This window comes from Drosophila persimilis, unplaced genomic scaffold (genome assembly GCF_003286085.1).
Source record: "Drosophila persimilis strain 14011-0111.01,24,50 unplaced genomic scaffold, DperRS2 tig00000124-arrow-pilon, whole genome shotgun sequence".
NCBI lineage: Eukaryota > Metazoa > Arthropoda > Insecta > Diptera > Drosophilidae > Drosophila > Drosophila persimilis.
Window position 1 is genome coordinate 11,697,006 of NW_020825294.1, and position 16,431 is coordinate 11,713,436.

The window sequence follows — 16,431 nt, forward strand, 5'->3', positions numbered from 1 at the left end:
ATTGGAAATAGTCCATATTTGTGTATAAAGTGGCACAGAATAGGGATACAAATCCTAGGGATTAAACCACTTTTCGTTTCCTCCCTTCCCTTCGAATTAATTATAGCACACTGTGTCTTCACATATCTTAGCACATTTCGGAATCCTCTGCTAGGAGTACCACGTACAGATGAAGCCCAGCAGCCATGACCACTCATTGCTCTTCAATTTGCCTACGTCTGGTCTGTCGCATCTCGGAAGTCTGCATGTGAATGAGTGCCTGACATTTCCACGCACCAACAGACAGTCCGACAGATATGGTAAGACAGGAGGCAACCTCGTATGAGAGATTACCCTTTCGGTGAATCAGCATCTACTCGTTACCACACAAGCTGCTCCTGTATCCTGTATCCTGTATCCCAACACTTTATTGTTTCTGATGAGTTTTTTGCTCCCTCTAGCTAAAGTTCAAGGCACTTATTAGTAAATTTCGCATTTCAATTATTTTTTTACAACTGATGTACAAAGGTTGTGTAACGAGCATTTATTTAGTGGGTCAGTCAGCATTCGGCTCGGATTTCTCATTTCTCTTATTTATTTACTCTGGAATGGATGAACTGCTTTGCACATTCCTCTCAGACTGTGTGTGATAAATATTTATGATTACACAAAGATGTAAAATGCTTTAAAGTACCATTTATTTATACATCGAGGAATAAAAATCATGGCTTCTTTGTTTGTTGCAGAGGTTTAAGATTACTTTCATAAATTCTTTTATAATTTAAGGGAACATTTAAAAACCCACAAAGTTTGTCTTATTATTTTTTGGTCCTTATTTAATCAAAAAAATATTTTTACCTCTCTATTATACAAAGAAATATTCGGTCATCGTCATCGTCGCCTGATAATTTAATTTGGGCCGTTTTTCCGATATTTTATACAAGAGCATATGAGGGCCAAATGAAATGTCTGACCTTGTCTGATCGGCTATAAGTTTCTGCACGTAAATTCTAGATAAATCGGTGGATTTTTTTTTTTTTTTTGCTTCGGCAAGTGAGTGCACGGTGCTTGCCCCTTACTTGTATATATTATTATATTATTCCTGTTTTGATTGATTTTTACCAAGTCGCATAAACTCTGCTGTCCTGGAGGTTGATTAAATTGGCTATGGGCTATAGCTATGGGCTATTATAGGGTCTGCTCGCTCACCATTGAAATCCATATTTTGTACGGAATATTGGTATGTAATAGAGCACGGCGTATCGCTGGGTTCATTTCCGCCGTGGGCATTTCCGCTAAAATGTCCACTATGCCAGAAAAAACCTAAAAAGTCAAAAATAACCCATTTCTATATAACTCTGTACCAAAATTATTTTCTAACTTTACTTCAGCCTAATTTAGTTGACCAATAAACATATATTTGTATTAATGTCAGTGAAATCAAAGACTATACTGCAATATCAAAATGTTGCATGAGGGACCAAAAAACCCCGTAACGCCCCGCCTCGTTTCAGACTGCCGCCCGCTTCCTTCTCGACTTCGTCTATTCAGCACGTCTGTTTAGCTAGTCTGGGCAGCTGAGTCGGTCCCAGAATCCTACAACATATTATCTTTCGCTCTAACTTGCAGCAACAACAGCAACAGTCAGTCCTTGGCGACGTGTTAAAGTCGGTCCCAATCATACAATTACATATCGTATGCCTTGGGCAGGACGAGGTATTTTTCTCCGAGACTGGGACCGACTGCGCCCTGCCAAGCACTGTGTATTTGTTGTAGGATTCTGTGGCATTCAAGAACAGACGAAGCGAAGTAGGCAGCATGGCCGCGGTGAGAGACGAAGTATTTTACAACAGAGGATTTGGCTATATTGAGAACTACACCTTTGAGATTTATTTAGGCGAAATAGCCTAAAAATCATAAATATTTATGAATTCATTATTTCTTAAAAGTATTTATTAGAAAAAAAAAAAATAAATAGCTTTGTGGTCTCTTTACAAGTATATGCAATAATATTGGCGAACATTCGAACACACTAGCCTTAAATTAATGTTGAGTTTTAGTGTGAGCAAACAAATTAAAAATCAAATATAATCAGTATATTTTAGTTTTATATTTTTTATCAAAATTAATGATTGATTCTAAGTTTTATAAAAATTACTCAAAAATGGTGATTATCATTGAAGGAAAACGTAAAAAGTCAGCTGTTCCTTCCGCGTTATAGATCTTTGCTTAGCAGAAATCTCCCTGTACCTCTACTAACTATTTTGTTCTTGAAATAACTAAACATCCATACCTAGTTCAGTTTATCTATAATTTTTCTTGATTGTTAGTCTAATTGCTGGAATACAGCAGCGCACATCGGCTTGCCCTTCTGCTAGGAATATGTGAGTAGCAAATTTTTGGATTTAACCATGCCTTCATGGTAAAAATTATTTGACTTTCATCAAAATTGTTCACAATATTCAAAAAAGCATTTCTTTGTTTATATGTTCTTTACGTTTCAGCCCCTAAGAAATTTCCCCAGAGATTCTGTAGATCTTTGCATATAGACCTTCCCCTCCCCTATATGGCGCCATTAGTTTCCCACTATTCCTGCCTGGGAAAACGTTTCCCGAAGCATCTGGCACAGACCAGTGCGTGCCTCAAAATTGTATTTTGCCTTAGCTGTTTGTACTCCCCGAACAGCGCGCTGCAGCGGAAGAAAAATTCTTTTCCCTATTTTCCCGCCTTCGGCGGATTGCAGCGCGTGCATTTTATAGTTTCCCAGTTGCTGAGTGATGCAAAGACTTCGCTGCACTTTTTGGCATTTTTCGTGCTGTTTGTACGCCAGCAAAGAGTGGGCATATTTATGATTGGCGCTCTATTTTGCGTTTGTTTATGCCAGTGAGACGGGGGAATGCAGTCCGCTGAAGCTGTAAAGATTTAAACATTTCCAAATGAACAGATTTTCCTCAACAAAAGCAAACAAAAACCTTTGCGAGCCTAACCCTTGCACTGTGCGAGTAATTAACCCATTAGGGTGTGCAGAAAGCGACCTTTCTATGACGCAAATCGTCTTGGGCCGACTGAAAAATTTCACTTACCTCGCGATTACAGTACTTGTGCCGGCAAAAATGTAGTAATTTTCCCATTTTCATATTTTCGGCCTTTTATGTGGTATGTGGGTCGTCGCTGGGGATCGCTTGGATGATCTCTCCGGCGGTTCGGCGGTTGTGCAAGGTCTATGCCTGGGTCGCTGTTTCTTCTCGCACACATCGGTTGTTCGTGTCTTCTGGACTGTAAACTACGAGTCCACGAGTATGGAAATGCGAAGACCTCTATTTGAAGGTTTTAATTACGGCAATTGCATGCAGAGTAGGTCAAGTGGGGAAGCTGGTTTTTCCATTTTCACATACGAGTATATGTACGAATTTCTGTATTAGTCAAGATCACGAACGATTTCAAGGTCTGCGATCTGCAATGCAAATTCCATTACAGAATCTTGCATTCAAATCTATTTTAAAATTAAAATTGTGCATTATTGAATTATTTTGGAAATTCTATTCTTTTCTTAAGCAACTTCCTATCGCATATATGTAGGTTTCCCTGTAAAGATCGTATTATACCCAGCAAACGACACCCATTAGTTGTTAAAATTCTTTGATTTCTAGCATAAGATCAGCAAATGTTTACTATATCCAATTTATTCCAGCTGACATCTTATCGATTATATGCTTGGTTTTTCCCACATTTTCAGTTCCCTATAGTTTTCTATATAATATGTTATTCAAGACATGCATCGATCATCGCAATATCAAATTATGTTAAAGGTTCGCTGACACAATTAAATAAAATTAATAAAATTAGATAGCTAATTATCTCTAACACATTTTTTTCATTGTAAGTATGAATTCCACTGGACTAAGTAAGTATTGCATCCTTTCCTTATACTTTTTATTGCCTCATTTTCAACTAGTTAGTACACCTCTTATTCCTACTCCCTTCCAGCCACACCATTTTAGACATCCATAAACTCATTTTTTTTCTTATAAGAAATATAAGAATGTTATATTTTTTTATTTCGCTCAATTTGAAATGGTAACGAGTCGTAAGAAAATCATATCAACGCTCACTAGAAGCTAATGCAAGATTTTCTAGTATAGGGCCTCTACTGCATTCCCATCCCCACTCCTCGGGCACAATTCCTTCCCCACGTTGTGTGTGCCAAGGCGTCATATCGAATTACATGTGGCACAGCTCTTGAGGAGCAGGCAAAGTCAGAGATGGAGCGTTTTGATGGCTGTTTCTTGAGAGGGGGCACAGACTTGACCCCGTACTAATCAGCCCCACGCCACACATAACGGAGTCTCCCCCAGTCTTCCACTTGGAAAAGTTCCCACCACTGTAACGAAGGGGGGTTACTCATTACCCCACAGAGCAATTCCATATTTCATCCTAAAGACCATTTTCCAATTTGATTTATTCCACTAATTTCACACTGCCGGATGGGTGGATGGATGGATGGATGGATGGATGGATGGACGGATGGACTTTGACTAGATATTGGTGGGGGTTTGATGGGTTTCTGTCATGAACCGCAGACTAAGAACCGGTTCCGAGTACTTGAAAAACGAAGGAAAGCGAACCCAGATTCAAGAGTCGAAAATCTTATCGCCAAATACATATTTGATCTGTTGCTTACATTGGCCCACAACATTTCTTTCAATTTATATTTCTACTTCGGTCTTGGTTCTGGATTCGTAATTAACATTCTATCCGCGTTCGGGGTTTGAGTTCGATTCGTGGATCGCATCGCCCTGTGAAATAATTAATTTATGCGTGCATCAACCGTTACTTGATAATGAGCCAGCGGGGGCCAGGCATCTTATCTTCGGGGGTCTGCGAAAGCCGATTAACTTTGAGCCATCAAGTGCGCGGGCCTGGGGCCAGGGTGTATCTGTGTGAGTGTGAGTGAGGGGAGGGGTCTGTGGGGAAGGAGTTGAAGTGTCGAGGGGGAGTGGGAGCCAGTCCAGTCTGGTAATTATGGAGTGAACCCCAGCCAACGTACAGTGCGGTGCAGTGCTATAAAATCACTGTACTTCAATCCAATCTAATCGATCGAGTAGGTATTACATGAAGATAACTATCGAAAGATGTTATACTTCATAAGGTGGATCTATCGATCAATAATCGACTGTATCAAATGAGTTTAGTTATTAACTAATTTCATTAATCCACTATCAAATATGAATTCATGAACATATACCCCTGTTTCATTATGGCAGCTTCTGGCACATTCGTCATACGTCTGTAAATGATGTATATAAGTTATCGAATAATATCAATTATAGATCCTAAAAATGTGGATTTGCCATTGTATATGTTATATGTACATATATTGCATTATTGTACAAAATATTGAATAAAAAAAAAACAAAATTTAGTCTTTAAAAAAGTCAAAGGAAAATGTCCCTTAAGTTGTCGAACGACTGCACTCTGGCTTCACACCTATGAAACGCACTGTACATAGTACAATACTCGTACTCATTGTGATTAATTGTCCACGTCTGTGGTGTAAGGCGGGGGTAGTACTGTACTTCTGCTCAAGCCACTATCCGTTCACGTAGGGCGTAACTTGTCGAATAAGGAAAAGGAAAAGTTCGGAACAAACGATTCCAAATGAAGATTTACGTTCAGCTGCCGACCGGCATGGATATTTAAAGCCCACATCCAAGGAAGTGGACCACATGCAGACTCATTTCGTAAACTCATTCACTTTTGCTTTGCGGACACTGGTGTGCTGTATTCGTAATTATCACATTAAAGACTGTATGATTAATATGCATATGCAAAGCTTTTTTTCAGAAATTAATTTGACTTGCAAATATTTAAAGTACTCTCCGAAAGTATAATCATCTAAAGATGCACTCTTGGAACCATACAACATTATGAAGTCTGCAGAGCCTTTTGGGAATAAATAGATGGACTAATCAGAGGCCATTTAGTGAAAATGAGTGTATATTCTTTAGTTGCATAGTTCATAGATCAGTCTTGCCTCACCCCCTACTACATCTGGCAGAGCCTTCACCTTCCTTTGCAGTGATTTCCGACCTAAGTTCGTTCTAGTCAATTATACATTCTGTTCTCACTCCCATGAGCAAAATGCACGCCCAGAATCGGTCCAATTAAGTAATCATTCCCATGGCTACCAGCAGTTCTGCGCGTGTGGGTGGTAGAAGCAAAATAAAAGAAACCAGAAGTTCTTTTCAACAAAAGATGAGACAACGGCCACTCATCATCGGATGACCACAAGAAATATCATAATTTCTTTCCGAGAAATCAGCATAGGTCGCCAGAGAGAGCAGACAGACCAGAGACCCACGACCAAAGACCAATGATTGCCCAGAGAGCGCGGAGGGAGGGGCTCTTGGAAGAGGGACCTGGAGGTGGAGCTGGTGGTCGTTGTCTCGTCGTTTCGTTCGATTGAATCAAGACCTCGTCGACGACCTCAGAGACAGGCAGCTAAATATACTTGCAATCAAGAAAACAGAAAAAAGAAAAGAAATAATGCAGCAGAGGAGACTTGCGTAGGATCTGCAAGATCGAGAGCCCAGACAAAGCTGGCGATAGCCTTCATAGCGAGAGCAGTGCCATAGTCCCTTCTTCCCATGTGGCTTGGCTGTTTTGATTTCTTTATGGTTTTTGATAAATGCTGCTCATCATGTGATTTTAAACACGCCGCGCATGTTAAACAAACAATTTCCCGTGACAGTGTAAAATGTGTTTAAAGGAGGGGACTGGGGAATGGGGAGTGCGGGAGAGCGGGAGAGCGGGAGAGCTGGGTCTTACACCATCCTACTAATGCTGAAGGGTCGGCCTCGGCCGGCCAGTCGTCTGCAGGGCCTCGGGCGACCATTACAACATGACTCGCAAAGAAAGCGAGTGTTGAATGCAACTTTTTCCATGTTTTTCCCCTCTCTGCCTCGCTGTTTTTTCTGATGGAAAGTCTTGTGGCCCGAAGGCAGGCCCAGCCTGGCCTGCTTGGCCCGGCCCGGCCCGGCCCAAAGAATCGTGTTGATGGATTTCTTCCTGTCGTAAATGTTGTAAGCAAAAGATATGTCCAAAACGTTAAGCAGTGCCGTAGGGGACCCCAACTCTGGCCCCTGTCGCCGTAATGGAGGTTTTTCTAGTTTTTCGCAGCTTTGACTTATCATTCAAGATGCGTTTTCGGCCCGGGTGAATGTGGTAAAATAGATGCTGGGTCGCGGATAAGGAAATCGGAAAATCGGGGAGGGCGACGCGGCATATTAAGTGTGGGAGAGTTCTGGAAAGAATGCAACTCTATTGGGGGTCTGGATTTGCACTCGGAGCTGGAAGAATGCGTGAGAAATGTGTCATCTGAAATGATTTAGTTAGGTCAAGTCATGGTTGGATTGTTCTACAAGATCCGGTACATCAGTTAAGTTAAGGAATTCAAATAAATCAAATCATTTCCATCTGCATATGTTCCCGAACAATAAACCCTTTTAATATGCCTCTGTTGATGTATTTTGGCTATGAAATACAAATATATAAATTGACATTCTCTTTTCTTCCTCGTATTGAAATCTGCAACCATTTCTTCTTGCACAACCAGTATGGTAAGCGATTTCCATACCCGATCGATCTTCAGACTCTCTTCTCCCCCAACAGATGTTGCGTTTGTCGGTGGGCGTTCCACCCATGTCGACACCATTTGGGAGTCACCGGAGCCCGTGTGTCTCCATCGCGTATTATCATCGATTGCATACGATAAATATTCCAGACACAGCCCCAAACGACAATTTCCATAGGATCGGATCGGTTTGGGTTTGGGTCTGGTCTGGTCTGGTCTGGGTCTGGCCTCTTTATTTCCTCTGGATTTCTGAGCTTGTTTTCATTTCTTGTTTTCTTCGGGTCTTGCTCCTTTACTTTTCTTTTTGCTGGCTTGTTGTTTTCTTTGTTGTTGTCTTTGCTGTGCGGCCAGCTGTGGGCATGTGTTGTAATTGGAATAAACAATTTTTGTTGCTTCTGCTGTGCCTTTTGTGGGTTGATAAGAGCTGGTGGAATGTGCCCGCAGAAGATTGCCACAGAGTCGGACTGCGTCTTTGTCTGGTTGACACATTATCATCATATGTATTGGAGGCGATTGCTAAAGTCCGAGTAAAGAACACTTAATTCCTTAATTAAAGTATGCTTTATGTTATCGCTGTGGCTAGGCTAATGTTAAAATAACAGTGCTCTGTTAAGGCAGCCACCATCCACCATCCACCACCCGCTGCGTTAACGGCAAACGCGAGAGCGGGACCGAGAGAGCGTTTGCGTTTGCTTTTATACTGTTTGTGTTTGTGTTTGGAAGCGAAAAGAGCGCCAGCCAGCTGCACGAGAGCCAAATATGAAGGGGAGCACGTGTGCAGAGGAAATGTTGGCTTGGCGCGGAGTACTAGTACAGTAAAAGGGTATATTGTAGACTTGGAGAAGTTTGTAACAGGAACATATGGATCTATTAGAACATAAGAGCACACCGAGTCCCATATCAAACAGAACTTTTTAATTACGGAACGACGATTATTACAGATCTACTTGTTTTGCATTTCAGCTTGGTTTTCCTTTTGGCTTTGTTGTTGCACTCAATGAAAGTGCCAAGATCATTGGTCCACAGTGGATTACAATCCATTTGTCATCGGCTCGGGGGAGTGTTGAATTCAATCCGGGACGGTACCCTTGCGCCACCAATGCAGTCTCGATGGCCATCGGTCATATGCGGGCCGTGTTTGAAGTGTTTCATGTTTCGCACTCACCAGATGTCTCATAATGAGCACTCGAGGGCGCTTTCATTCTAGCATGCAACATGATCGATCTGTATAATGGTAATGTGTATTTAATGTGGGCCTTCTTGTGTTTGTTGTGGTTTGTTGGCATTAATCGAAATAAATTTACACTCGGGGTGGAACCTTACTGTGTGAGAACTTTCACAGATGAAATTCGTGATAAATGGTGGGGTAATTTGATTTTGTTACGGTAGTTTATTAAAACTTATATTAGTTTTAATTTTATGTTCCAGAGTTTTTCCTTTTCTCTATGGAATTTAACTTTGATTTGAATTTCATCTGCAATAGCTTCTTAAGTTGCTTAAATAATATTGAAACTGAGTGATAACCAGTAATGGAATAATTACTAATATTTATAGCTGATAACCATTACCCTTTAGTACCAGAGGTGGTTATCCTGGAACTACTTACCCAGTAACCGGATTGGTAGCCAGATAAAATAAATTAAAAAGTGAATTTATGCGTATTTTAATAGATTGTTACAGTTAATGAAAGGATATGTCAATGGGTTTATTATTTAACTTTCAGTAAATGAGAAAATAATACATATAGGTACAAAATTCTATGGAAATGTGTTTATATTGGCTTTTTATTCCTTGCCCTCGATGGACTTTCATGGATATGCCTGTATATATATGTATATATGTATTTAAAAAAAAAAAACATAATTCCGCCCAGAATTTAACGACATGTCTTCGACTGATATATGCCTGGGCGGAGATATGTCGATATGCCTGTTTGACATATAATTTGTATGGAACTATATTCCATAATTTTCCCTTACCGACCCACTGTGCCCACAACAGCTCTAAACTCTGCTGCTCTCTCGCTCTCATATTCGCTCTCTCTCTCTGTTTTCGTCTCTCGTTTTTATTTTCTTTTTATGACCAGCTCAATTATGTTGTTTGCTCTATGTTATTTATCTTGCTCTCTCCGTTTCACTCTATCTCGCTCTCTCTCCGGCCGTTGTTGTTTCTGAGTGCGTTTGTTTTCTGCTTTTACATGTGACTATCAGCGTTTTTCTCTCGGCTGTGGCGCAGGGTGTGTTAGCACGGCAAGGTGGTCATCATCAACGCAAAATTGAGCATTGCGCTCGTCTTTGCTCTTTCATTTAAAACTGTGTCTCACACTCAGTGCTGCCAACTTTTTATCGAAGAAAAAGCTGTTTCTAGCTAGAAGAAAATAAAAACAAGTTCCAAAAGCAGAAAACAAACGTAAATAATGGTGTTATCAATTTTGTATTAAGGTGATGTTTAAGAAATAAGCCTCACTCCAAAGCCTAGGGCTGTTGCTGATAGTTTATCTCTTTATTTAATAAATATCGCTTTATTTTCATTCAAGATTTTGTTGACGGAAAAAAGCCAAACGCAATTACAAAAAATCCAGAATTCCCGCTTCCCGCAATTCACAAATTTTTCTCGCACTTCTTCTTAAAAAATAGCCAGATCTGACGGGAAAAAAGCGTAATCGGCAGCACTGCTGACAGTAGTCACAAAAACCGAATCCCCAACAGCAGCGTTGGAGCCCGCGAATTCGCCGAAATTTTTTCACGCAGAGCGGTTGTGTAGCGGACGCCGTGCCCGTTTCGATTCGATACAAATTCAAATTATCCAAGTTCGAGACAAAACTCAGTTTTTGTTTTCCGCGTGCTTGGCGTTTTGTTGAATATTCGGGACGAAACGACGACGGGTTGTTATGTTATCCAAAGAGTCGGAATAGTCGGATATAGAAATCAAATCCAATCCACGCTCAAAATCGAAAGTGAAATTCGTGGAACGGTGAACCAAACACAACGCGACGACGTGCAAGGTGATTTTTTGAATGGAGAAGTAAAGCAAAAGAGAAACAAATCCAATCACAAATCAATCTACTAATTAAAGGCAATTCATAATTAGTATTATTCCGATACTAAAGTGTTTAACAGTTTAACAACAACAACAACCCTAGAGAATTAATCATAATCAAGAATCCAGGTGATTCGGTGTGCAATATAATTTTGAAAGTCGGAAAACATTCAATATTTTTGAATAAAGGTACGAAAATCGGTATAAATTTGTTGTCTCACATAAAGGTATACACATTCGTCGCCCCCCCCACTCACAGTCCCCCATGATGCTGCAGCAGGGGGTCTGCATGCAACAACAAAGGAGAGAGAGAGAGAGACCGAGAGGGAAATATATGTATATTTCCATGTGCAAAACTCCCGAAACGAAGTTTGTTGTTGCTAGAAGAGAGAATGAGAGTACGTGAGAGCAGAGAGCATTCAGAGAGTTGAACAGAAGTTAGAAGTTGTTTTTGTGCAGCATCCCATGTGGCTGTGAGGCTGTGTGGCTGTGTGGCTGTGTGTGTTTGCAGAAATTTTGCCATCCTTTTTTCCTTGTCCTTCTCAACTGAAGTTGTGTGAGAGAGTACAGCACGGCAAGGGATGGAGTGAGTGGATAAAGTATCGAGTTTCAATTGAATGAGTACCGCGCAAAGATTCTACCCCTTCTATGGGTCAGGTAGAGGAATGACTGTCTGATCTGAGAACGGTGGATGTGTTTGTCTAGATGGAAAATTATAGATAAATTAATATTCCAATGGATAAGATAGATCGTTTGAATTTGAATACAATTAAAGTGGCTTATATGTATGTAGATCTGATAAAGAAATACGATTAGTAGTGGATATTGATATATAGGAGAAGAATGAATTAATGTTAGAAGATATTGTGCATTTACTTAAATTATATCATTCAATGAATGGATAGATTTGTACATTGTGATCATGCTATATGGGAAAGCTTAAAAGATTAGTAGATTGGGATATCTCTTTCCTGCGAAAGATGTTTTATAGATTATAGATAGTGAGGAACTGCCAGCCAAAGAATGGGCCAAAGGCACTACCAAAACCGTATTCCTATTCCAGAAATGAATTTCCGTATAATTCAATTATTTTATTGCTCTATACACATATGTACATATGTACATACAATACGATTACAATCCGTTCTGTAATTTATATTTCGTTATCAGGAGGGATCTCAGCTGATTCTGTTGTGTTTTATTTCATTTAATTCTGTTTCGATTAATTCTGTTTTACGAGTGGCTGCCTGTCGAGTACAATGACTTTTCGTACGAATAATCGCCTGAAAACATTGTATAATTATGTATTATATCACACTCTGTCACGCTCTCCCACTCTCCCTGCCATGCGAGGATTTCTCTCATTTGTTTATAAACAAATTAAGCCGGCGAATGAGATTATGCAGTTTGTTGAATGAGCGATAGATAGATAAGGCACCTACATATATAAAACAGGGGGCATGTATTTGGCGAATCTGTGTGGAAATGCTGCTATTTTCGTTTGAATCCCGATTAGGTTTTATTTCTGTATCGACCCAAAATAAAACAGAAGATTGATTTTGATGGCCATTTGCCCTGAACATCGATCCACTCAACGATGTTGTTCCGAGGACAGATATAAACCGATTTGTAGTTTGTTGTTTCCTCGTTGCAAAGTCAAACATATTTCAAGAACAATCCATAAGCACAACAGAGAAAAAAAGCGCCATTGGAACTGAGGGAAATTAATCCGAATCGGTTCGATTGCCAAAATCGATTCAAATCTAATTTCTTTGCATTCCAAGCCGCAAATAAAACAAAAGACAGACAGTGTATCTCGAAGATACTTTTCTATGCAGATCCGCCTCGGGCCTCAGGCCTCAGGGCCGGCTCTAATCAACGCTAGGTTGTCCCCCCCTCTCCAGCTCCCAGCTCCAGCTCCAGCCGTTTACCCCTATTGTTATTAATCTTTTCGGCTTTCGGTTAATCTGTGTGAGTGTTGTTTTTTGACCTGCATACAATTTGCAACACGTTTTGTGTCTTGTCTTTTGTGTGTCTTTTGTCCGCTTTCCATTTCACTCGATTGACTCGTGTTCTGCCCTCCTGTCATCCTCCTCCCTGGGGGCCTTCCATTTCGTCTCTCATTTCCATGAGAAGGCTATCTATCCGCCGAGGAGGAGTGATCTTGGCATTTCAACATTCGAAAGTTTGTTTCGGGTGTTAATTGGATTGTGAAATGCAATTAATAAAGCCTCGGGCCTCCGACTAACTGCGGAACTACTGTAGGATCTGTGAAATATTATGGAAAGCGATAAATAAATCTAGGAAAATATACACCCGAAAAGATATGCAAATGAAATGAATTTCCCAGGAAGGCAAGGCAAGGACTGCCCGCTGCTGCTGCTCTGACAAATAAATATAAAATTCTAATGAAATTCACTCACAGTGACACAATTATGCGATGCCCCCAGGTGTGGCTTGGCTTCGCTCGTAATTTGCATATGGGATCTTCCGTCCAACGAAATGTATCTCTCGTGGCCTGCCCGCGGGCTTTCGGGTGAAGAGTCGTAAAAGTGTAACCCACATTGGCCCCCCACTTGGGGCTGGGGTTGAGGTTGGCGGCTTTGGCTCTTCTAACGGTCCCAAAATGTTATTACTATAAGTATTTATTTTGTAGTTTTCTTCATTTGTTTGCTCTGCTTTTTTGCGCAATCTTTTATGAAGTGCGCAAAAGTTTGGGCCTCGTCTCGAGAGGAGTGCGTCAGTGGAGTCGTTCGTCGAGTGGAGTGGAGTTTTTTTTTGTTTTTTTTTTGGGTGGAGGGGGGGGGGTGGGGGTCCAAGCAAATAAACAGCAATGAAAGCACCGTTAGGTGACCCCCCTCCCCATTCAATTTGCATGAAATTTTAGAATGTCTCTCGGAGCGAGAATACCCTGTAGTATTGAGTATATTTTTGTGTTCCGCGATACGCATCTCCCACTATTCCCGCAATCTCGCGTTGCTCACATAAACAGACCTACCCAAAGAATATAATTACTTTTCCCCTGCCACCACACCGCTCTCCGCGCTAAGGTCATTGCCTTCACCTGATCGAAACACTTGAGTATCCCCACACCCAGCCCCTAATACAAACAGAAGAGGAATATTCTATAGTTAGACCCAAGTTCAAATCGAACATCAGAGTCCGCCACTAAATGCCTGTCTACTCCTTGTCGAGTGCTATCAGAATTATCAGAATGGAACGGAAACCCAAGACCGAAGTCGAGTGCCAAAGTTCTGGCTAACATCGTTTTATAGAACTACAACTTTGTGTGTGGAAAGATACGGCGTGCAGGTAGGGACACGGCCATGCTTATCGGCCTCAATGAAACCCCCGACTACCGACGGATCTCTACGTCATAGATGAGAAATCAAGTTTGTTGGTTATCACAAAATAAAATAAGAAGAGAGCTGGCCTCGGAGGGTAAAGTCGTGAATAACTTCCTCCTAAATATGATGACGAATACTGCGGTTCCAACGAAGCGCCAGATGAGAGGCTCCCCTCAGAAAACCCCACGAAGATGGAGCAGGTGCTTCTGCGAGAGTATCTCAGCCACAATGCTCTCCAGCGAGACAATAATTGATGCTCGCCAAATGTGGATTTTTGTATTGTTAAATTTAGCATCAGAGATCAGGCAATCGGCTATAGAGAGAGACATATGGGCTATCGCCTATAGCCGTCAAGTGCGTCACAGTTTGTGAACACTGTGATCACTGTGGTCGTCTCTCTAGAGATACGTAGATCCGTCGCACGAGTACGAGTACGAGTACGGGTACGATTGCGGGTGCAAGTGCGGGTATTTGTAGGGTTTCTTGATCTAGCCTAAGCTGCGAAGCAGCTGCCAATATCAGCTGATACGAGTAGTGGGAGCTGCCCCCCCCTCTCTCTCTCACTCTCCGCTCTGCCAACTTTCGATATTCTTATCAGCGTGTAGTTTCCCATTATCTTTTGCTTGTGGCACAGATAAAAGATAGTCGGAAATTCTTTTATTTGTGGTAGCATGTGTCGCTGGGCTGGTTTGTTGCGAATATATTAGATATTGGATAGATACGCCTAGAAACTGTAAACTGGATATGCAAATGGAACGTTTAATCAACAAGAGATTTCGGTTTGGATACGAAAATGAATTGGAATTGGAATAATCAGTGGACTCAGAAGATTCCCATACATTTTTGTGGAATTGCGAACAGAAAAACAAAAGATATACTGGGAAAAATTATGAGCTGGCGATTGTTTATCAGTGATATCTCTTGGAAATGTTTATTTATGTTGAGATTCGATTACTATCGAGGGGAGGGGTTCATGGTGACATCTGATTACCGCCTTGGCTTAACCTCTTGGAGGACAACCTTCTGCACTCGGCCTCTCCGAGCTGTCAAACAATTAGGCATGACACCTTCAATTGGTATTGATTGCGGAGACGACACCATCCACGCACTGGCTTAATTAAGACGAGGCAGAAACAGCCAAAAACGAGGCAGAGACAAGCAGAGATCTTCGCTCGACGACCAATTATTTGGAGTTTGGAGCAGAGGCAGAGCTTGGAGGCACACAGATCTCAATGCTAAATGGGTTTCTATGAATTTCCCTGCCGGCGAAAGGAGGCCTTCGCCTCGGCTGTCGGACTTTCCGCTCCCTCGTGGGTGCCACGACCAAGTGCCAAGTGCCAAGTGCCAAGTGCACTGCCCACAGCCTACGAGCATGTGGCTATAATCGTCTAGATGGCTAGATCTCCGTTCTGCAGAGCTCTGTCTCTGCGCCTCCGGTAATGGAGACCACGCATTCAAGAGACATCCAATATGCTGCTGCCTCAATGAGAATTCGTTTTCCTTTTGTCGTCGCGAATTGGGTCTTGGTCGTGAGACGCCGCACCGCATGCCACACGCCGCGCACGGGGGCGTAACGCAACGAAACCCAACGCACTTGATGAGCAATCTCTTTCGTTATTTTCGTTTTAAAATTTTCAACAAAATTCTCAATTCTCCGTCGCTCTGCCGCTCTGCCGCTCTCTTGAAATGTGGGTCAAGTCCAAATTGGAAGGCGACGTCTGTTTCTTTTTCTGCCTTAGAAAAAGTGAAATCGCAAAGTGTTGTTCTTTTTTCTATATTTTTTATTTAAAAGCTGTAATTAACTCTTAATCATCGGCGCTTTGTTCGTTCCTCTTCGATTCGCGTTTGCATCTCCCTTTCCCCCTTTCCCCCTCTCCGCCTCTCGAATTATCACTTGCACTTTTGTCGCAAGATTCTGTGCAATTAGCCAGCATTTTTCCTCCATCTTCAGCCAGTGATTTGCATTTTCTGTGTCTGTTTCTGTCGCTCGTAATCGGATGTCGTAATTAGAGTTTAATTATTTATATTTATACTTTTTTCCCTCTCTGTTGCTCCAATGCTGGCACCTTGACAAGCGGCTAATGGAGACATCGGCATTGGGCCGATCAGCAGAGAGCTGTCTAGACGAAAGGCGGGGAATACCTACTCCATGAATGTATGGAAAAGTGTTTGGAGATGTTAATCGTTAGGAAATCATATACCGGTGTGGTTCGAGTACATTCCTGGCATGAAAGCCATTCCGTCTTCACTGCTAAGCTACTCTGGAAGAGAGCGAGAGAGGGAGCATCATCCGGGGACTCACTTACTGCTCAGCCACACTGGGAGAGAGCTGTAGTTATAGATATCGGTGCACTCCCGAAGTAGTGGCTTCTCGGTGCTCCATAGATACGAGTATATGCTGCTATAAATATTGTTTTTCTATTGATTTTCCGC

General features: G+C 41.6%; 1 protein-coding gene and 1 pseudogene across 2 annotated transcripts in view; both read left to right on the forward strand.

The window, feature by feature from the left end:
* The window catches only part of LOC113565450, a 50,318-nt pseudogene that overhangs the window by 27,172 nt on the left and 6,715 nt on the right, over positions 1-16,431 (forward strand).
* LOC6598087 (dual specificity tyrosine-phosphorylation-regulated kinase 2) overlaps positions 10,404-16,431 on the forward strand; it is a 54,673-nt gene continuing 48,645 nt past the window's right edge. For both annotated transcript variants that reach the window (XM_026987425.1, XM_002023223.2), the window contains exon 1: positions 10,404-10,840. The gene's annotated coding sequence lies outside the window, so the exon portion shown is untranslated. The remainder of the gene's footprint in view (positions 10,841-16,431) is intronic.